A 24,682-nucleotide genomic window follows, 5' to 3' on the forward strand; every position below is an offset into this window, starting at 1 on the left:
CGTGTAGGGGAGGGAGGTCGGAGCTCCAGGGGCAGGTTCAGGACAGCCTGGGTGGAGAAGACGACGATTGAACCTGAAGGAAACGAGGAGGAGGTCCTGTGAAAGTCTGCAGAGAGAGTTCCAGGCAGAAGCGCCCAGGAGAAAGGCCCGAGCTGCTGGCACGTTGGAGGAAGGAGAGGTGCACCTGTGGCTGGAGCAGAATAGCAAGAGAAGAAGAGTGAGGAAGGGGCAGCTTTCCAAGCTTGATTGATCCAGGAAATACTGCAGAGCCATTACACATTCAACTTCTGAGTGGCCACGGGCTAGACAGATTGTTTTTTCGCTTTCTGTGCTTCTGGGCTCTTATTTGCAGGAGGGAAACATTCCAGAGGGTTGCCATGAGGCCTATGAGTTGAGGCATTAAAACACTTAGACTGATGCCTAGGACTTAGTGAGTGCTCCAGAAGAGTTAGTGACTGTCCTGATACTAGGAGAGCAGAAAGCTCAATATTTCGTATTACATTTTCGATTGCCAACAAGAATCAAGGTAAGAAGTAGGCAAATAAAATGGCCTCTTCATTTTTGGTAAAACTGCTAATAAAGACATGCCCATGTTGTTCAGTTCCCTTTTAGTGAAACTCACAAAATTAAGTTTTCTAAATTTACTTTTGGCAGAGAATATTAGTGTTCTTTTATGAGAAAATTGCGAATGTACCCAGCCCTGTCACTGGATGCGCCACTAAGTAAGCGCCCTTTCATTCGGAATGAATTAACATGTACTGTTTTCTTTTTGGCCATGACCATCAGGAAGCTGAAGAGAGAATCCTTTGTTCAGGTGAAGCGAATGGATCTAAACTGGCTTTCTCACAAGAAGTACCTGCCTCTCCCTTTCATTATCTCATGCTTTGTTTCAATGCTTTACCACACAGGATTTTTATGATTTAAGCTAACTCAAAATGATAACCTGGCTGCCTTGCACCTATGTTGCCACCTCTCTTTCAGGATTCTGATGGTGTGGGAAGAAGTCAGGACTGGAAGCTGACCTGTCCTAGAGGTGGGGCAGACCCTGGGGGCAGGTGGCCCAGCCACACAGATGCGCTGACTTCTAGAACCATCAGTGAGCACTGCGTGGACACAAATCTTTTCCTTCACCCAAACCTTCTAAGAGTTGTGGCAGCACACAGTCGCAGCTGGATGACCCCACAGGACAGACAGAGGCTAGACTGGAGCTTGACCAGCCACCACACAAAATCCAGCTCATCACATCCACCCTATTGACTGAGCAGGCCAGTCCATCTCTAATCATGTCATTAACACGAGTGAGCTCATTGCTGAAGTTACACTCTTCGCACTTTGCAAATTTCCAGATGAGGCAACTTGGATGGAACCGAGAAAGCAGACAATGTTATTCCTTATTTGGTCCCAGCTTCAGACCCAAACTCTCCCAACAGTAGCTCTGGAGTCTCTACCTGGCAGATGAGCACTGTCTCAGTTCTGACTCCAGCTCTTCCCCGTTAGGATCTCCCCAGGGCTCCTCAGCCCCTTCCTGGTGAGTGGCATCTGTCCGCTGGCCATCAAGCACAGCTGGCCTCCGCAGAGCCAGGGCTCTCCTTCACGTGCTGGTTTCCTTCCCAGGACGTGGACTGTAGCCTGGCTCTCAGGCCCCTGGTTCCTAGTGACAGTTCTCTGGGATGCCAGTTGCCTGTCTGGATGAATAACTACCACCTGCCCCAAATTCCAAAGGTTCTCGTTGCCAACAGAGCCTGCATTGTTCCAGAAACGGCGTGTGTTTACATGCCAAACGCATTTCCAGTCGGCACTGTGGCTCCATTCGCTTCCCAGCAGCTTTCTGGCTACGATGATCCTAGTAACCCTGTCCTCAACCTGCCAAGAATCTCCCTAGCTATGTTCCACCCAGACCTGTCCTCAGCCTGCGGAGAATCTCCCTAGCTGTGTGCCACCCAGACCTGAGATACAACAAATATTCCAGCATGGACCTATTGTATTAAAGGTATTCCCTGAAGAACATCTGCAGCAGGATTTACTTTTCTTATATATCATTTTCGATTAGAAACAACCTACTTGTGCTGGGATAAGCGGGGAAGCCCCTTCCTATTTCCTGCTGCCCTTGTGTAAACCAGTGATTTGTGGTGTGATCTGATGCTGTTTTCAGTGCTGCCACGCTTGAGCTGCCTGGTCTTCATTTTCCATGAAACAGACTTTTCTACTAACAAAGTAGCTAGCTACCACAGTATGCAAAGGTGTTGTAAGGATAAACGGCAATGTCTATAAAGTGCTTGGAGTTCTCTGAATAAAAAGCACAGTAGAAGAATAGAGCATTAGCACGTTATTATTCTTATAAAGAGTGGGTGGAATTGCAAAGAGAAATCATGTCAAAGATGTAAGGGAACTTAAAAGTCTGAGACTTTAAAAGGCTGGGATTATTAAAACACCCAGTTGTTTGACAGGAGAAAATTAAACTGTTCTCTTGTCTCAAAAGACATAATGCCGCTTTCTCATTACTTAATGCACCCTACGATCTCTTCTTTCTGCCCCAAGCTTCCACTGAAGTCAGGAAAGCTCTATCTATAAAGTTATTGTATGGGGACACTGTAAAGTGACAATCTGGTCTAGGAAGAACAAAACTGGGCCTTTTGGTCAATATCAGCACCTCTAGTTATGGTTACACCTGAGATCCAAAATGCGACATCCGTACGCTCAGGCAGTTTAAAATTTCTGCTTATAGAAATGGCATTAGGCTTCGTGTGTGTGCACGACAGGGACAGGGAGCTGAGCAGCTGCCTGGAACCAGGACTCCAGAAGGGCTCCATTCCCCAGGAAAAATGAAAATAGAAGGACCCATCTGCTGGAAGAGAGACACTGCAAAGGACCATCTCTCCTCCTGGTCTCTTGGTTAAATAAAAAGTGTTGATAAAAACACAGTCCTCACAGCTAACATGGATCTGAATCCCAAACTCATACGGTATCTTCATAGCGTGAGAACCCACACCGGGTGGGCTTCAGGGAGGCGACACGCCTGGGCCACCTCCAGGAACAGAGAAGAACATTGCCACCACCCGAGCCACACACATGCTTGCCACAGAAAAAGACGTCAGAGTAAAAATGATGACCCAGAAGGAGAAGATACACAGGAGAGACCCTGAACCTACAACAAAAGGAAAGTTAGCACTCCCAGAATTTCAGAAGCTAGAACAGGCAAAACATCTACAGGTATTTTTGAAATTCTTAGAAAAGGTTCCAAAACAATAATTTAAAAAAACTTTTGAAGAAAAGAACAGGCAGATGTGAAAAAGAACCAAATAACAGTTTCTAGAAATAAAAATACAGTTACTAAAAATAAAAAATGAAATAAACAACATATTGGATAAAATGAATGAGAGAGAATTAGTGAATGGGAAGGTGGGATTGAGGCATCCCCAGATTGTGGCCGTAGGGTGAGGAGCTAGAAAATACCAAAGTTAAGAGACATGGGCACAGAAGGAGAACCTCCAGCATGTTCTTAATGAGAACACCAGAAGGAGAAAATAAGGACAATGACAGAAATGATGTTTTCACCGAGCCAGCAACCGAGAATTTAAAAGATTCTTGAAAGATAAGAACCCTTAAATTGGTAAAACATAAAAGCCGTAAACAGTATAAATGTGTTCATTTGGACTCTGTATTAGGATTATCCACAGAAACAGAGCCAATAAGAAAGTCAATAGATAGATGGATAGATATACAGATAGGTAAGTTGGTAGGTAGGTAGGTAGATAGGTAGGTAGTTAGACAGGTAGGTAGATAGATATATAATAGGCAGGTAGACAGGTAGGTAGATAGGTAGGTTTATAGGTAGGTAGATAGGTAGGTTGGTTGGTAGGTAGGTAGGTAGATAAATAGGTAGGTAGGTAGATCAATAGGGAGATAGATAGATGACAGATCAGTTGGTAGGCAGGTAGGTTGGTAGATAGGTAGGTAGATAGTAGGTAATTTGGTAGGTAGGTAGATAGGTAGGTTGGTAGGTAGATAGGTAGGTAGGTTGGTAGATAGGTAGGTAGGTTGGTAGGTAGATAGGTAGATAGGTGGGTGGGTAGGTAAGTAGGAAGATAGGTAGATGAAGGTATTTATTATGAGGAACTGGCTCATCTGATTACGGAGGGTGGCAAGTTCAAGATCTATAGAAATGATGTTCCTGTTTGAGTCTGAGAACTGGGAGCTGCTGTAGAACCAGGAAAAGCCAATGTTCAAGTTCAAAGGCCATCAGGTGGGGGAACTCTCTCTCCCTTGGAGGATGGTCAGTTTTTTGTTCTGTTCAGGCCTTCATCTGATTGGATGAGGCCCACGCACATGGAGGGCAATCTGCCGTACTCATTCTATTTAAATCTCTTCCAAAATCACCCTCACAGAAACATGCAGACTCAAGTGGGATCAAATACCTGGGCATCTCTTGCCCTGGCTCAGTCAATTTGACACATGAAATTAACTGTCACAGATTCCTTATTAGTGAAATTATGACTCAATAAAGACAAAGAGAAAATTTAAAAATCACCAGAGAAGAAAGATATTTGACCTATAAGGAATGGAATCTGGGCCTACAGGGAGTCTTCACCGATCATGATAATATCTTCAAAGTTGTGAGGAAAATTGAGCATTAACATAGACTTTTTTATGCTATTATTCAAGAGTAACGGCAAAATGATGACTGTTACAGTAAGGACAAGGGCTAAGAGTTTACAGTTCCTAAATCATAGTTGCAGGATGTTCTTTAGTTACATGGGAGACACTCTCAGAAAGAAGTAGGTGGCAAAAATAACGGCTTCGAACATATGAGCAAATGTAAAGAAACTGGCACAAAACGACATTATGACATCAGTATGATGGCAGAATAGGAGTCTCCAGTCCCCTCATAGATACGTCCATTTGAACAACCATCCACATGCAAAAATGGCTTCATAATTGCTAAGGAATCCAGGTGAGAAATATAGCGCTTCTGTGGAGGACAGAAGTAAATAGAGGTGCATTAAAGAGGGTGGGAAGGACAGTTTCACATGATGTCTCCCAAGCTCAGTGTCAAGAAAGATACTCCTCCTGGGGGAAGGGGAGTGAAGTGAGCACCAACTTCACTGTGGAACCCAGCGCCAGGCTTATACCACTGAACCCTGGTGTAAGGCTGGCCTCCCAAGCTCCAGCCCCAGGCTCTTTGACCAATGGATCAAAGAAGAAATCAAAAGGAAAATTTTAAAAATCTAAAGCAAAAATGGAAACACAGTATGCCTAACTTATGGGATGCAGCAAGAGCATCCCTAAGAGGGAAGTTATCATGATAAATGCCTGTGTTAAGAAAAAAGAAATACTTCAAATAAACAACCTCACTTCACATTTCAAGGAACTAAAAAAGAACAAACTAAACCCAAAGTTAGCAGATGGAAGGAAATAATAAAGATCAGAGCAGAAATAAATGACATTGAGACAAGAAAAGCAATAGAAAACATCAATGGATCTAAGAGTTAGCTCTTGAAAGGTTAAGCAAAATTGACCAATCTTTAGCTAAACTAAAAAAAAGAGCATACTCAAATAAGCAAAATTATAAATGAAAGAGGAGACACTACATCCAATACCATAGAACTACAAAGGATCGTAAAAAACTGCTATTAACAATTACATGTCAATAAATGGCATAACCTGAAACAATAGATAAGTTTCTAGAAACATACCATCTATCAAGGCTGAATCATGAAGAAATAGAAAATCTGAAAAGATCAGTGAGTAAGGAGATACAACCAGTAATCAAAAGTCTCCCAACCAAGAAAAGCCCAGGACCTCACGGCTTCACGGTAGAATTCTCTTAAATATTTAAATAATTAATGCTAAGCCTTGTCAAACTCTTCTGAAGAAGCAAAGATGAATGAACACTTCCAAACTCATTTTATGAGGCCAACATTACTTTGATACCAAAGTCAGACAAGGGCACTACAAGAAAAGAAAATTTCAGGCCAATGTCCCTGACGAACATATGTGCAAAAATCCTTGACAAGATGACAGGAAATCAAAATTAGTAGCACATTAAGAAGATCATTCACCATGATCAAGTGGGATTCACTCCAGGAATGCAATGAATTTCCAAGGAATTCAACATGTGCAAATCCATAAAGGCGATATACTACATTAACAGAATGAAAGACAAAAAACATATGGTCATCTCAACAGATGCAGAAAAAGCATTTGACAAAAATCCAACATCAGCAAATTCAACATGAAAACAGTCTTCATGATAAAAGCTCTCAACAAGTTGGTATAGAAGAAATGTACCTTAACAAAACAAACCCACACAACACACTTAATGGTGAAATGCAGAAAGATTTTCCTTTAAGATCACGAACAAGACAAGGATGCCCACTTTTGCCACTTCTATTCAATACAGTACTAGAAGTCCTAGCCAGAGCAATTAGGCAAGACAAAGGAATAAAAAGTATCCAAATTGAACAGGAAGAAGTAAAATTGTCTCTTTCTACAGGTGACTTGATTTTTTATGGAGAAAACCCTAAAGACTACACAAATAACATATTTAGAGCTAAAAAACAGCTTCAGTAAAGTTGCAGACACAAAGTCACCTAAAAAATCTGTCCCACTTCTACACACTAGCAACAAACTATACAAAAAAGAAATTTAAGAAACAATTTCATTTACAATTGCATAAAAATCCTTAGATATATGTTTAACCAGAGAGGTGAAAGATCTGTTCAATGACAACTACAGAACACTGATAAAAGACATGGAAGAGGATACAAATAAATGGAAAGTTATCCTGTGTTCATAGACTGGAAGAATTAATGTTGTTAAAATATCCATATTACTGAAAGCTATCTACAGATTCAATGAAATCTCATGAAAATTCCAATGGCATATTCCACAGAAATAGAACAAAAAATCCTAAAATTCATATGGAACCACAGGACCCTGAATAGCCAAAGCAACCTTGATCAAGAAGAACAAAGCTGGAGGCATCATGCCACCTAATTTCAAAGTATTCTACAAAACTATAGTAATCGAAAAAGTATGGTACTGGCATAAAAACAGGCATATAAACCAATGGAACAGAGTAAAGAGCCCAGAAATAAATTCACCATTTTAAAATTAGTTGATCTTCTACAAAGGTGCCAAGAACATACAATGAGGGAAAGGACAGTGTCTTCAATAAATGATGTCAGGAAAGCTGGATATCCACAGCCAGAAGAATGAAACTGGACCCTTGTCTCACACCACATACAAAAATCAACTGAAACTAGAGGAAAGACTTAAATGTAAGATCTGAAGCTGTGAAACTGCTAGAAGAAAACAGAGAAAAAGCTTTTGAAATTGATCTGGGCTGTGGTTTGTTGGGTTTTTTTGTTTGTTTTTTTGTTTTTTTGTTTTTTTCATATGACCCCCAAATCACAGACAACAAAACAAAAAAATAAACAAATGGAATTACATCAAACAAGAAAACCTCTGTGTAGCAAAGGAAGCAATCTATGGAATGGGAGAAAACAATTGCAAACCATACACCCTATAAGGGGTTAATATCCACACTATGTAAGGAACTCAGCTAACTGGCAAGAAAACACATAATCTGCTTAAAAATGGGCAAAGAACCTGAATAGACATTTCTCAAAAGAAGACAAACAATGGCCAGCAGTGTATGAAATAATGCTCAGCATCTCTAATCATCAGGGAAATGCAAAGCAAAACCACAATGAGATATCATCTCACCCATGAATAGTTATTTCTGAAAGACAAAAGTTAGCAAGTATTGGCAAGGATGTGGGAAAAGGGAACCCCTGACTACTGCTGGGGGGAGTGCATGTTGGTACAGCCATTATAGAAAACAATATGAAAATTCCTCAAAGGACTAAAAATGGAATTTACCATACGACCTGGCAATTCTACTGTTGGGTATACATATCTGAAGGACCTAAAATCAGCACCTTGAAGAGATATATGCACTCCCATTGCCCACTGTAGCGGGAGTCATAGTGGCTGTCATATGAAATCAATCTAAGTGTCAACTGACAGATGAATGGGTAAAGAAAATGTGATATATATTCACATATATGTATGTACATACACATATACAATGGAATGTGTGTGTGTGTGTGTGTGTATATATATATATATATATAGAGAGAGAGAGAGAGAGAGAGAGAGTTGGAGTTTCACTCTGTCGCCCAGGCTGGAGTGCAGTGATGTGATCTCAGCTCACTGCAACCTCCGTCCCCCAGGTTCAAGCGATTCTCCTGCCTCAGCCTCCCAAGTAGCTGGGACTACAGGTGCGTGCCACCACACGCCCAGCTAATTTTTTATATTTTTAGTACAGGCGGGGTTTCACTGTGTTAACCTGGATGATCTCAATCTCCTGACCTTGTGATCTGCCTGCCTCGCCCACCCAAAGTGCTGGTATAACAGGCATGAGACACCACTCCCGGCCTATACAGTGGAATATTATTCAGCCTTAAAAAAGAAGGAAATCCTGTCATTTGTGACAACATGGTGAACCTGGAGGATATTATGAAAGTGAAATAAGCTGGGCACAGAAAGACAAATACTGTATGATCTCACTTACATGTAGAATCTTAAAAACTCAATCTCATAGAAGCAGAGATTGTAGAATATGAAAAAATCAGTCTCATAGAAGTAGAGAGTAGAATGGGGATTGCTAGGGTCTAGAGGAGGAGAAGATGGGGAGATGTTGGTCAAAGCATGCAAAATTTCATTCATGCTGGCTGAATTTTTAACTAACCAAAAAAATTGTAATAATAATTACAATAATTATAATAATAACAATAATACCAATAACTATTGATATTATTATTAATGGAAATTTCTGGAGATCTAACGTACAGTGTGGTGACTATAGTTAATAATACTGTCTTGTATACTTGAAATGTGCTGGGCCAGGCGTGGCGGCTCACTCCTGTAATGCCAGCACTTTGGGAGGCTGAGGTGGGTGGATCACGAGGTCAGGAGATCGAGACCATCCTTGCTAACATGGTGAAACCCCATGTCTACTAAAATACAAAAAATTAGCCAGGCGCTGTGGTGGGCACCTGCAGTCCCAGCTACTCAGGAGGCTGAGGCAGGAGAATGGCGTGAACCGGGAGGAGGAGCATGCAGTGAGCCGAGATCGTGCCACCGCACTCCAGCCTGGGTGACAGAGCGAGACTCTGTCTCAAAAAAAAAAAAAAAAAAAAAAAAGAAATTTGCTAAGAGATTAAGTTGATCTTAAATGTTCTCACCACATACCTACAAAAAGGTAACCATATGAGGCACAGGATATGTTTGTTAATAAGCTTGACTGTGGTAATAATTTCACGTATATAGGTATACCAAAACATTATTTTGTACATCTTAAATATATACAAACTTTATTCATTATGCCCCTTAATTCACAGAAAATAAAGAAACTGGCAAACATGTATATATGTTTGAAAAATAATTGCCTGAAAAAAGAATGTATTAATCCAGTTTTATTGGTCTTATTATTATTACAATTATGTTTGGTTGGTTAAAATAAAAACATGGTAGCATTCCACATTTATTAGATGGATTAAAATTTTAAAGTCCAACAAGTCAAATATTGGCAAAGATATGGATCATCCAAAACTATTGGCAGAAATTTAATTATACAATTAATCTCAAGAGTGCTTTGACTATTAGTAGTAAAGTTAAATATGGGCATACTCGTCTTCCCAACATTCTACTCCATGAATGATGTGTTTTAAAAAGCATGTCTTTTTACAGCATTTAAAAATATGCACAGCATACTATATATTATACAGGGATATATACATATATAGTAAAATTTTAAAATACACATGCCAATGAAAGCTACTAAATTCAGACTAGTGGCTCTTATTGAGAGGGAAGGAAAGAAATGAGATTGACTGTGGGAAAATAGCAAGATTTATTCATGTCTTTAATGATTTACTTTATGAAAAAAAATCTGGAAGGCATGACCTAAATTTACAAGATCACAAACAATAGGCAAAGGAATTTTCCCTAAAAACTGTATTTCAATTTTTCTGAAATTTCATTTGCAAAGATGACATATTGAGACAGTAAAATGCATAATTCTATTAGATGTTGGCAGCTGGGTGTGAAAGAACAGCAGGATTTAAATTAAGCCACATGTGTTTGGGTACAGGTCATGACAATCATCACAGTCACTGCTGTTTATCGAATGCGTAAGTACTCTATATGCATCCTCTCATTTAATTATCACACCTACCTTATGGGTGTCATTTATTTCAGTTTCAGAGAAGGTAAAGCTGAGGCTCAGAGAATGATATAACAAAGCTTAAATTAAACCAGTCTGTGAGCCTTCAAAATCTGTACTGACTTCTAAGTGTCACTGTGCCTCCTCCTAAGTCAGAATTGAAACCGGCCCCCTTGCTGCCCTAGTGCAATAGTTAATATCTATCAAGTGTTCTCTCTGTTCCCCGTCCTTTGCATATGTAATATTTCTTAATCATTACATCAGCAATAGTACAAATGGGGCACTGCTATATACCCCATTTCATGACTGAAGAATGAAGCCCAAAGCTGAGCAAAGTGTCCATGAGTGGAGTCATCCCAAGTCCCACCCAGGACATCTGATGCCAAAACCCCACTCCATTAGTGAAGGCTCTAACTCGGCAAGAGGGCACCTCACCCAGAGACAAGAGCATGGCAGGTGGGCTCTGGTCACTGACTATATTCTTAAACAACCTCATGAGAAATGGAATTGAGTGTGTATCTAGTGAGGATGACTCCAGCAGATGCAACTTAAATCTCTGGTCAGTGGCATGCTATCGGGTGAGCATGACGGTTCTCACCGAAGGTCCTTTCTATAGATAAGTGGTCCCGGGTACCCTGCATCCATCACTGCCTGAGCTTCTCACCTGTGCTCTTCCACCCTCTGCGTCCCACTGCTGAGGGAGGGGTTCGTTTTCCCAGATCCACACAGGAAACAGAGACTGCATGCAAGACTGCCCGCTTGCATTGCCCACAGGTGAATTAGGTGATCTGCTCTGAGCATCCAGCACTTGCAGCACTTGTTCAACTGATGCTCCTCCTGATGACCCTGGTCTCTTCACAGGGAAAAAGAAAAAGATTGGCATCTGCAGATTGTCTCAGAGCCTGGTGGCTGGCTCTTCCCAGGCAAGAGTGGCCTGTAGCACCCCTACCCTGCCCTGTGTCTTAGCTGGCATTCATTGCTAGTGGAATCACTCATTCATTTCATAAGCATTGATTGTGTACCTACTACATGCTAATTACTATCCTAGGCCTTAGGGAGGAAGTCCCTCATATTCCAGTGGAACTATTACATAAATGTCCCCAGATATGTCACTTTTAAAAACCTTTCTATTTGGGAATAATTTCAGATGTACAGAAGAGTTGCAAAAATAGTGCCTAGTGTTCCCATATGCCCATCACCTTCTTTCCTCTACTGTTAACATCTTACATAATGTGGTACATTTATCAAAATTCAGAAATCAACATTTGTACAATACTAATGAATGAACTGGTCTTTATTTAGATGTCACTGTTTTTTAATGTCCCACTTTGTTGAAAGTAGGTGTTAGGCATGCCTTTCTCATACAAAGGCTGCCTTCATTTTCATCTCAGTCTGTAGAATCACTGAATGATAGCACTTAGAAGAAATCTGAGTCATCATCTTACTTGGTGTTTGAGCCTCAGTTTCTCAATCCATAAAATGGATCAGTGTCGTTATGTATGTAGCACAAAGATGTACACACAGCAGAGCCAAGACAGGTAACACAAGGAGCAATTCACATCCTGACATAGATTCATTTACTGCGTTAGCATCAACCACAAAGCTAACGAAGTGAAGTCAGGAGGCAAAGCAACCTGTTCCGACTCCCTATCTATTCTACAATGAGAATGTTAGTAAGTGGTAGTACCCTCGTTTGATAGATTAAAAGACAGAGGCTCCATGTGATCACACCACCATTATTTTTACTTAAATGAATATCCCATATAGGACATGGACAGATGGAACAAACTGGACTGCCTGTGTTTATCCGCACACAGGCAAATGGATGTGTGAGGGGTAGATACTTACCAGAGAGTGACTGTGACTTCAGAGAGTGACTGATCACTTCCCCATAATGCCTCTTTTGTAAAATTGGGACTTACAGGTAATCTATTTAAAAGGAATTGTTTTTACAACAATTTAAAATTTTTTCTGGGAAAATGGCAGGAATAACCTAAGATGCTAGATTAATTACATATTTCTGAAACAATTTATTCATTTTTATAAGTACAATTGTCTACAGAAAAAAGAAATTCTGAATTTGTCTATTTTTTATGTAGGAAACACCTTAAACAGATAAGGCATAAAAACTTGCATTTTCAACTCTGTAAAAAATAAGAACATGTAGTAAAGACTGTGCCAGTTTACACATTTTTGTATATTTGTGGATAATTTCCTTATTTTAATTTTAGTCTTGCTAATATTTCACTGAATTGACTGATCATTATTTGCATAAGATTTTTCATATTTAATTCTAAATTGTTTTGTAGTTTGTTTGTATTATTGGTGATATAAATAATACAGATATTAATATCTCTTTGATATAAGTGGCTTATACACATTTATAAAAAGCCCAGAGAACTAATATTTTTTCACACTTTTGAAGGAAAATTTAATTTTTCTTCTTAAGTTTGAACTGAAAATTCACTGGGGAGTCATTATCTTGTTTATGGTGAACACTCACGTATTCCACAGAAATACTGTTTTGATGTGTTTGATTGCAAAGTGCTGACTCGGTCCCCTGGGGTCTTATGTGACACAGAGTAGACATACCATATCTCCCTTAAAACATTTTATTTTTTAATCCTGAACTCTGAAATATATCCAGCCTAGGGTTTTGAATATGGGATTGTGAACCAGCACTGCTTTAAAAAACAAAAACTGAGTTACTTATGTGTGATAAGTTTCTAGTAGTGAGATTCCTGGCCTAAAGGGCACATATGTTTTTATTTAAAAGTATTCTTTCGATTTACAATACCATTGGTAATTTTTCAGGATGTGCATTTCCTTGCAACCTCTCCAGCACTCAAGTGCATTTTCAAAATAATGTGTGTTAATCTTAACAGGATTAAAATAATAGCAGGTGGTATTTTAATTTGCTTTTACTTAGATACTAGCAAATTCAAGCATTTTTACAAATTATGGCTTCAAGAAAATAATTTCCTGCCATCTGGGGCAGAGTTGTGGAAACCTCACATCGCAGCTGCTTTATGTGATGTGTCTGGAATTTCCTCACACATGTACCCACCATCTCTAGTTATTGTTAGCTACCTGTATTATCTGCTGTATATATTGCCCCTTGCCCCTCACACTTATCACACATATTTATCCAGGATGTTTTCTGACCTTTAGTTGTATTTTAGTTGTGTACAAAAGTCAGATCTTTTAACTTTTACTTAGTAAGCCCTTAAAACAGCTCTGATTATTAGAAAACTATCAGTTCTGATAGTTAACTAATACCCTTTCAGAATGAATTAAAAATAATATCTTTACCATCGTCTTGACTGAAAAAAACTAAATAAATTCATGACCCAGTTTGATTAGAAAACTCATTTCGTTTTCAATAAACCACTGGTTTATCATTAAATGTTTAATTTATAATACAAAATTTAGTCGGATAATGTCAAAGCTCAAACTTGGCTTATTAACTATGACTGATCTTGATTGCACCTTTCTCTGTTCCTTTTGTAAGGATTTTCACAACTCTGAGGTTTTATCTTATGACATGCAATCCTCATAAGGACATGTACCTCTAAATTTACAAAATATTACCCAGTATTGTTTAGATACATGTTCGTATGTTGTAAAAATGTTAAAACATGCAAGAGAATGATAAACACCAAAAGAGGGACAGGGTTACTCCTGGTGCAGAAAGATGGTGGTGAGATGAGGCAGGAATACACGATTGGGGTTTATGTCATTCTTAAATGTCTTGCTCCTTTTTTATATCTTAAGCTGGATGGGAGTTATATGGACATTTGTTATACTAATCTTTGCATATTTCTATGTGTCTGAAATAATTAGCCCCACATTTATGATGCTGACATAGGTGAATGGATACCCGTATGCATGCATTTTGCTGGGCCCCGCCACAAGCATCCCAGGAGCCAAGAAAGGAATGACCTGAAAGGTACAAACAAAGCTGAGTCCCTGAAGCTTTTCTAGCTCCATAAATGAGAAAACATTCATGATGACCAAAGAGATATAAGTAGCATCGAAAAAATACCAAAACCAATTCGTTCATTTTTATAAGTACTATCACACTGACCCACTGGATGTGGGTCAAGGTTGGAGCCGGTGTTGACACTTATGTGGGGTACACTTATTGATTCTTTCGAGATTCTATTGAAGATGATTTTGTGCCAGGTATTGCACAGAATCCTGGGAATAGCATTGAACAAGGTGGTCAAAGTCTCTGCCACCGCGGTTCACATTCTTACATCAACAACGGCTCACATGAAGCAGCCTTCTCCCGCAAACAACGCAGCAGGAGTGCTTTTCCCAGAGAAACAAATACCCATTCAGTAGTGAGGGTGTGTCCCAAGTGCCAGACCCTGAGACACAGCAGTGAACAGAGACGTCCCGTTCATGGTCCCTGGGTGCTTCTGTGCACACGCAGGGTGGAGCAGACCAGGCGTGAAGCAGCAGAGGGCCTCAAAGTAGCCATGGATGCCAAGGGCGGGCAAGTCACCAGGCTGACTCCTGGGTCAGTGGAACACTTCCATTTTGCCTCTGGCTGATGTAAGAAGATTTAAGAGCTTAACAAATTATCCATATATTTGATTGCCATCTTTCAAAATAAGGATATATTTATAGAACTAATGAGTTATAGAGAATTGCAAGTTTTTGACATATCTGTAACACCATGAACTCTTGGAAAACCCACCTGATTTTGGGATATTAATATATCACTGGCGATAATTTTCCTTTCAAAAGTGCTTCTTAAAAATATAGTGGTTTTAAATAAACGTTAAATGGAAAAAGTTTTTTTATTACCTGATTATACATCTTACTTTAGATATTTTATATTCTTTTTTTCTGATGCGGCTATGCTATATCTTAACTCAATAAAACTTGGAAGATTGATAACAAAAGTTTAAAGAAGAAAAAGAAAAGTCCAAAACTACAACCAGAGAAAGTGGTTGATACTTTTATAGATTTCCTTATCATCCTTTGTTTTAAAATAAATATTTTTTAAAATTTGAATTATTTTTATGTAATTAAATCAATCTCAAAAATTAAAACTTTTTAAATGAATATGATTTTTAAGTTATAATGGAAACACAGGTTTCCAAGTGAAGATGTCAGGCTACACACAGAGATTTGCCTCCGCCGGCTCACAAGGTTTGTAAACACTGGTGTGGGGCACACTCCACGTTGAGTAGTGTTCAAAATGCCTTGTTCACATTGACTCAATCTTCACAACGACACTGTGAATTAGACCCTGTTATTATCCCCATTTTACAGATGAAGGAAATGAGAAAACATCACATTGCTAGTTAGTTAGTGGAGGAGCTGATATTTGAACTCAGGGCTCAGGCAATTTGGCTGAAGTCTGTGCTGAAAATGATCATGTTTTTGTTTTGTTTTGTTTTTGTTTTTGTTTTTGATGGAATGTGTGAATAAATCCACAGCATCAAAGAGAAAGCAAAGGGAGCCATCCACACCTGAAGGCAGAAAGAAAGTGAGTCTGTAGGTGGGTAGAACCCCAGAGGATGTGGCCGCCTGGCGTGGGAGAGCGTTCCGCAGCGTGCTGGGCAGCAGGGCAGGACCTGGTGAAGCTCCAGGCAGAAGCGCACAGGCACATGGAGGGAAGGAGGAGGGGGTTTGATTCAAAGTTTAGCAACTGCTGCCTAGGTTGGCTCCTTTCTTGTTTCTCTTCTGATCTCTCCATCCCAGTAAGAACAGAGCTCATGGGACTCAGCATTTTCCATGGCAGAAAGGTGGAGGACATTTCTCTGAAGAAGTTAAACTGTGGCAGGGACCTTCCAGACTATTGTTCCCGCAGCCAATAGCCCCACTTGTTGTTCACTGACCCTCGAGGTAAGAGCTTAGTGAGGAAATCCTACATGATCCACCGCCTTCTAGGGAACATTCCTGCTCAGAGGAGAGACCTGGCAGAGAAACAGACTTACAGAACAGGGTAGAGAACCCATGTCAGGCAGCCCGGAAAAAAAATCCTGAGTCTTCTTTCTTAAATATGAATGTTTTGGTCCCCAAAATCCATTAGCATTTCATTGTCAATTCCTTTTTGATTTATTTATGTTGGTTAGATACTTGGAGTGCAGAAGAAGTGTTAAGAGATGGCTCTTTCCCTGAATAGAAATACAAACAACCTGTTGAACGTATCAAGTGCTAATTTACCTAAGGCTTTGGGAAGGAGAAAGGGTTTCAGTCTGGGTGCAGTGCTTTTACTTCGTTGTGTGGTTTCCAGCAACATCACATAAAAGGACAAGCGCACTCTCCTTAGCTTGGAAACGTAAAGGTTGCATTTTCCACCTTTCAAATATTTTCCTGCCAACGTACTTCAGAATCCCTGGTTCTGCTAACACCACTGTTATTTTAATGTCAAGGACATGATAGAAATATTTATGTTTTATTCTCCATGCCAAAGGAAGTAGTTAAATATGTGGGTGGCAGAAGCAAACTGTTCACAGTAACACAGCTCCTAGCAGTTCCACAAAGTCTAAGATGAAGGGTGGTCATCTGGAAAGGTGAGCGCAAGCCTCACAGCAGAAAATCAGACGAACAGAAATGCACACAGTGCATGAAGTTTCAAGGCACTTGGCATTCAAATCAGTGCCAAATCTTAGAAGGAAGGTTGTGTTTGTGTGTGTGTGTGTGTGTGTGTGTGATTTCACCCTCCAGTGAAGAGGCACCATAAACAGCAACTAGAATTACATGAACCTGTGGGACCATCTGGACACCACAGGGTTGAATTTCTAATGTATGCCACTGCCGCTGTGCAATTTGGGCAAGTTAATCTGTTTCAGGTTTCTTATATGTAAAATGAGGATAATAATGATATCAACCTTGTCAAATTGCTACTAATTTAATCTTCTAATCTCTTATCTCTTTTAGAGTGGAGGATTAAATGGAATTAATGCATGTTAGAGTTAATCAGTTAATCACATGAGGAGAGATTTTGGCACATAGAAAGTACTTAAATAAAGACATAGCTATCACCATCATCACCACCATTAACACTATCACAATCACCACCATCACCATCATCACCATCACCATCACCAATACCACCATCACTACCATCATTATCACCATCACCATCATCACCATTACCACCATCATCACCATCACCACCGTCACATCACCATCATCAACAACACCATCATCAATACCATCAAGGCCATTACCACCATCACCACCATCACATCATCATCAACACCATCCTCAACACCATCAAGACCATCACCACCATCACATCACCATCAACGCCATCATCACCATCACCACCATCACATCACCATCAACAACACCATCAACAACACCACCAACACCATCATCACCATCACCACCATCAACACCATCACCACCATCATCACCATTACCACCATCATCACCATCACCATTATTACCATCACCATCATCACCATCAACACCATCACCATCATCACCATCACCACCACACCATCACATCACCATCAACAACACCATCCTCAACACCATCAAGACCATCACCACCATCACATCACCATCAACAATGCCATCATCACCATCACCACCATCACATCACCATCAACAATGCCATCATCACCATCACCACCATCACATCAGCATCAACAACACCATCAACAACACCATCATCACCATCACCACCATCATCACCATCACCTCACCATCACCACCATAACCACCATCACCACCATCATCACCATTACCACCATCATCACCATCACCATTATTACCATCACCATCATCACCATCAACACCATTACCATCATCACGATCACCACTGTCACCACCATCACATCACCATCAACACCACCATCATCAACACCATCAAGACCATCACCACATCACATCACCATCATCATCACCATTACCACCATCACCACCATCATCACCATTACCATCATCGCCACCATCACATCACCATCAGCACCATCACCACCATCACCATTACCACCATCATCACCACCACCATTATTACCATCACCATCATCACCATCATCACCATCACCCCATCACCACCATCACATCACCATCAACAACACCACCATCATCAACACCATCAAGACCATCACCACCATCATCACCATTACCACCATCATCACCATCACCACCATCATCTATGAGCTATTTCTACGATAAAGTTAATAATAAACAATAAATCCAAAGTAGGTAACTGTAAATGCTCCTAAAATATTGGTGAGGCCTCAGATATTTTTCTGTTGGATGCACCTTTTAATGCACCTCCATATTGACACACTTACAGGTTAATTCTGGCCACCTCCAAATCTAATTTTTTAAACTTTTATTGGTATATAAAAAACTATTTCATCTTCTAAATTCCTGCTTTTTAATATTTATCATTTCTGATATTAAATAGGCAAACCAAAATACCAGCTATTGATTCTGAAATACCTCACATTTCCAAATCAAATTCTGTCTTATTCTTTCCTTAGCATTTATTAGCCACTCACAGTTCTTGAGGTTACATGGAGTAACTTTTCCCTCACATAACTTTTGTGACAAGGAAGTAGACAACGCACCTCATGGATTGTGTTAGGTGAAGAATCTCAGATGTGGAGTTACTCTTTTGATACTTCCTGGTTCTCACTCGCCTATTTAGGCTTCTCCAGGGGTGGTTGAATAGGGGGCACATGAGGCCTGCAGATATGAGGTGGGTGTTGAAGACCCAGGAAGGTGTAGAGGGTGGTGGGGAGGTGGGGACATGTCAGAAGTGGAGAAGTGAGCAAGGCTTTGTTTGACTGGAGTACAAAATGCAGAGTCCTAGTTCACCCAGAGACCAGTGAATGGACTTGAACTATTTAGGAATAATTAGCTGAGTTTAATATGAAAAATCAAAGGTATTCCAAACAAAGGATTCAGACATTGGCAAGTGAAAAGTGAAAAAGGATCCAGTCCTAGGAATCTTGGAATCTTCATGGGCTCTCTCAAAAGTGCCAGCTAAGGGAGCAGGAGGCTGGGCTTCAGTTCCTGGGTGCCTGGCTCTCCTGGCTGCTGGTGAGGCCAGGCCAGCTGGGCTGCCGAGCACCCCCACACCTGAGACTGCCACGCTGACACTAAGCCTGGACATCAGGCTTGTCAAGTTTCGTTTCCCCACCCAGAAAGTAAGGTGATTTCAATCGCCTCGTGAGTTCAAAACTCCTCGGAGGCTGCAGGAGTTTTTCGTAGGACTCACAGCAAGTACAAAGCACAACCTGCACATTTTCTTCAACTTCTGAGCAGAGCTCTTTGACTGTCATGAAGAGTTTTCCTTTTCTGATGCAGGTACTTTTTGTCTGTGTTTCTGTTGGCCAGTTCCATTTCAGACTCAATCTTTTGACTCACCTCTGAGATTCAAATTTCCCCACAATTCCCCTAAGTCTGACCTGCACAGAATATGGTGTGAGGAGCATGGAGACACAGAGGCGCTGGCACGCAGGGCCCCCGCTTCCACATGCAGGGCTTCCTGCAGTGCCTGTGCTCAGGACACACCGCATGTCTGTTACTGTCCTCAGTTGCTGTTGGCAGGAGCGGGATGCTGAGATGACCCACCTTCAGGTGCTACAGCAGGAAAATACGACCCCTGGTGTGCCTCCACCAAGCCTTTCAGGGGCTCAAAGAGAACACAGCAGGAGCTCAAGGCAGGCATGAGCTGCACTGTCTCCCAGGGGAGAGAAGAAAAGAGCCATGGCCTCAGTGGGTGCTGTCTTCGCCTGTGGGTGCATTAGACACTCACTGACGTCACATTTCACAGGTGACCCAGAGTCACCACACACCAAGCACCTTTCCCACTGGCCTTTGGTGTTTTCTTCAGGCCCCGTTATGCTTTTGCCCTTGGATTTTATGAGGCACCCCTAAATCTTCATAAAACCTTCATCTTTTCTGCTTTTGCACCTCTAGAGTCAATGTGGCAGGGAGTGTCTACGGTGGCTTCCCTGATCCCTGCCTCCAGGAGTGCATGCCTATGTGATCTTTCTCTGAAGGCGTGAGCTGGAACTGAGGGCAGCAAAAGTGAAGGAGCACCCCTTTGAGATGAGGCCATGAAGGCTCTGTGCTGCTCACATGCCTCCCCTCCCCTTGGGGTGCCCTTGATGAAGCAGGCACCTGAATGGGAGCTGCCCTGTAGAGAGGCCAAGGCAACCAGGTGGAGGTAGGAGACTGGCAGGACTTCTTTTCTAGTCACAACCCTCATGACCAAAACAGGATCTGATCCAGACAGGATGAAGTGAAGAACCCGGCCAAAACCAGCAGATGATGATAAAAGTGATCCCTCGCCACCCTGATTGATCATCAGTATAAGACAGTCCCAGCAGCACTATGACAATTTACAAATGCCGTGGCAATGACTCGGAAGTTACCATCCCTTTCCTAGAAAGTTATAAATAACCCACCCCTCAATTTGCATGCACCTGCCCCTTAATTTACATGTAACTGAAAGTGAGTAAAAGGGCCGGGCACGGTGGCTCATGCCTGTAATCCCAGCACTTTGAGGGGCCAAGATGGGCAGATCACGAGGTCAGGAGATTGAGACCATCCTGGCCAACATGGTGAAACCCCATGTCTACTAAAAAAAAATTTAAAACACTAGCCAGGCATAGTGGCAGGCACCTCTAGTCCCAGCTATTCAGGAGGCTGAGGCAGGATAATGGCATGAAGCTGGGAGGCAGAGCTTGCAGTGAGCCAAGATCGCGCCACTGCGCTCCAACCTGGGCAACAGAGCAAGGCTCCATCTCAAAAAAAAAAAAAAAAAAAAGTGGGTAAAAGTACTTATAAAGACAGTTGCCTACAGCCTATACATTGCTGAATGTGGGTGCACTGCCTATCAGTTAGCCCTGCTCTGCAAGGAACAGTATCATCCAATAAAAGATTGCTGTCTAACACCATCAGCTTGAGTTCTTTCGTTGGTGAAGCCAAGGACCCTCTCAGGCTAAGCCCCAATTTTGGGGCTTGCCTATTCTGCATCAAAGTGAGCGAGTTGGCCTCCTGAGGATCCCAGGACCATGTGTCCAGCTGCACTGAACCTGGGCTCCTGGCCCAGACACTGCACTATATGAATTGGACCTTACTTTAAAGCACAAGATTTTGAGATAATTTGTTATGTTTGTGATAATTTGTTATATGTCATAACATATGTTATGTTATGAATTATACAGTAATTCTTCTACAATCATTTACTTCATTTTCTTAAATTAGTAAAACCCAAACATGTCAAACTGGGAAGAGACATAGTTTTAATTGGCAGTCCCTTTGCCAAACGTTCCACATGAGGTATTCATCGTTAGGCCTCTCTCTTTTCACGAAACACCATGAAAAACCCAGAATAATATCATATTGCAGAAGTTTACAAAATGCTCATGTATTGATTTCTTAGATTAGAACCCCTAAGGGAGCCTGTGAAGAAGGAAACGCTATGCAGAGGCTGACACATTAACATTATTCAATGTCAACATGGAGGTAAGGATGTCACCTGCCAACAGATGCTGTTCGATGTGTGAACTACATTACCTGCAGACACTTGTCCTTCGAAGCTTTTCTTTTATTCTGGTGGGAAACTCATTACCAAAATTCCGTCACGTAAGAGAATTCCATGCCCATTTATGCTATATCTATATATACACATTTTAAACATATGCATGTATCTATGCATAGCTGTCAACTGTCTTTAAGATGAAATTCATACTTTACTGAGAGTCCTGTTGTTAGCATTTGAGAGAAATGTTGGTAGCGTTTTAATGTATTGTCAATCAAATATTTTTTAATGATACCTGAAGCTACCCAGATGGTAGGTAAGCAAAACAGTTTAGCCGTAAGAAACGCAACTTATAAGTCGACATCATCTAGTGTTGAATTTTTAGCAAATTAAATAAGGTGCTCTCAAGAGCAGTGCCAAGGGAGTCCATGGCAGGCTAAGCACTCTTCACAACAGTCCCTGTATGTACGTGGGTGGGGTCCGCTTTCAGACTCCATTCAGCCAGCTGAGCCACTGCAGAACCCAGGACCAGGCTCCTACGAGAGGGCCAGATAAGGGGCCAGTGTTATCACAGTGGCCCTAAGGCAAGAATTTCATTTCGTGTTACAGAAGCTTTATGTGACTAGCCTTCCCTTTTTTCCCTAAGTCAGAATTTTGATTTTATTTTAAATAGAAATGTAAGAATGTTCAGGTTTTACTTTAAAAATAGACGTCATTTTAATTTTAGTTTTTAGGGTTTTTTTTTTCCCACCACAGATGCTAACTTGCTTAAATTTAAGCTAAATGACTTTCAATAATTTATTATAGGCTGGAAATTTTGGATAACATCCTTTAAGTGACACAACCTCATTTAATTCACAGAAGTAAAGAATTCCTGGGAGTCTACAATGTTGTTATACTTAGAAATGCTAATGGTTACACACATTTTTTTCCATATTGGAATGAGCATAGTAACAACTAGCTAGGAATAAGAAAACAGACAATAATTCTTCTACAATCATTTACTTCATTTTCTTAAATTAGTAAAACTCAAACATGTCAAACTAGTAAGAGACATAGTTTTAATTGGCAATCCCTTTGCCAAACATTTAGACGAGGTATTCGTCGTTAGGTCTCTCTCTGCTCAGGAAACCATGAAAAGCCCAGGAGTTTTCACAGGGCATGTGATTTATGAGCCAATGCAGTACTGCTCAAAGAGAAAACAAGCCACAAATAGCATTTGCTGTGTGGTTACCTGATGTGCATATGATCACCTGCAGCAGGTTTTTTCATTCAACACCTGAAAAATTGCCCTTTTTTGAGTATTTACTGACTTGTCTTTCCTTCTACTGCATACGCAGCTCCTGAAGGCACTGGGGGCTTGCTCCCAATTTGTACCCTGGAGCACACAGTAGGTGCTTACTAAGTGACCGTGGAACAGAGTCTCTAATTTTTTTTTTTTTTTTTTTTTTTTTTTTTGAGACGGAGTCTCACTCTGTCACCCAGGCTGGACTGCAGTGGCCGGATCTCAGCTCACTGCAAGCTCCACCTCCCGGGTTTACGCCATTCTCCTGCCTCAGCCTCCCGAGTAGCTGGGACTACAGGCGCCTGCCACCTCGCCCGGCTAGTTTTTTGTATTTTTTAGTAGAGACGGGGTTTCACCGTGTTAGCCAGGATGGTCTCGATCTCCTGACCTCGTGATCCGCCCATCTCGGCCTCCCAAAGTGCTGGGATTACAGGCTTGAGCCACCGTGCCCGGCCAATATTTTTGAAACACAGATTTGGAAACATCTTCCCAGAAAACAAACTACAACAAATCATTTCCCTGGTATGAAAGAATGAAGGTCAGTATTGCTAAACTGATACTGTTAATACTAACTACAATCACTAATACTAACACTATAGATACTCATTATAGCATTTCAGCAAAGTGCTGTTGGAGACAAATATTGCTTCAGAAGTAGTTTTTGAAAAAATAGATTTACATTTTAGTATAATAGTTCTACAGGTATAGGCAACCAAAAGTTTCTCTCTCTCTCTCTCTCTCTCTATATATATATATATATACACACACACATATATACACACACACACATACATACACACTTATATATATATATATTTATGAATATAAAAGTTTTATTAGTTGGTTAAGAACATGGATTTTGGATCCAGAGAGCTACAACTCTACTCCGTTTACCATGTGAATTTGGGAAAGTCACTTAGCCTTCTAAAGCCTCAGTTCTCTCATCTGTAAAATGATAATAGTAATAGTCCCTTACGGATGATGTTATTTTAATAATTGATTAGATAAGGCATCTAACACACTTAGCGGATGATCCTTTCGGGGTTAAAAATAGAGATATTTCACTTCTATCTGAATATTTATCTTATATCAAATCATTTAATCCATCCAGAATTAGGACTTTTGGGAATCAGTAAATAAACTTCTCTCGGTAGCCTGTATCTGTAATTTTATTGTGAGATATTATAAAAATAGGTTTTGGTTTCAATAACAAAAGTTTGCATTTAAAGCTGAAAAAATATCTCAAGTATTAAAATAGTTTTATGGAGAGAGACACACTCTTAAGCTTCTCTGACACACCTTCTCTGAAGATGGACTTGTGCCATCTACTCAGAAAACAGGGTGGAATTGGCACCTAGCAGCCCCAGGATGGCCTGTGACTGGGGGAACATCAAAGTCCTGACCCTGTGCTTTGCTGAAAGTGGCCTGAATTGTCATGAAAAAACAGAACTTTTAATGAAATCACCTAGTGACAATTATTATTTCATGCTCAGAGGTTCCCAACTCTCACCATATTGTAAAATAACACTTGCACGTTATCAGTGTTAAAGAGCTAAATTACAGTTGTTTGTAAGATTTGTAAAATAACCAGTTGCCCAGGGGAAATAAGGTCTTTGAAATGATCCCACAGTGGGGCACCTGTTGGGCGAGTTTCTCCCTGTCCCTGTCATTGTCTTCACTCAAACAT

At 40.8% G+C, this 24,682-nt stretch overlaps 1 protein-coding gene across 3 annotated transcripts in view; it reads right to left on the minus strand.

The window, feature by feature from the left end:
* PDE10A (phosphodiesterase 10A) overlaps positions 1-24,682 on the minus strand; it is a 669,061-nt gene that overhangs the window by 409,488 nt on the left and 234,891 nt on the right. Inside the window, exons 1-2 of one of the 3 annotated variants that reach the window (XM_050789385.1) lie at positions 12,080-15,057; positions 10,896-11,084 (exon numbers count right to left, since the gene is read on the minus strand). The exons of the other annotated variants lie outside the window; for them this stretch is intronic. The gene's annotated coding sequence lies outside the window, so the exon portion shown is untranslated. Of the gene's footprint in view, positions 1-10,895; positions 11,085-12,079; positions 15,058-24,682 lie in introns of those variants that run through there. 3 annotated transcript variants of the gene reach the window in all.

This window comes from Macaca thibetana, chromosome 4 (assembly GCF_024542745.1).
Source record: "Macaca thibetana thibetana isolate TM-01 chromosome 4, ASM2454274v1, whole genome shotgun sequence".
NCBI lineage: Eukaryota > Metazoa > Chordata > Mammalia > Primates > Cercopithecidae > Macaca > Macaca thibetana.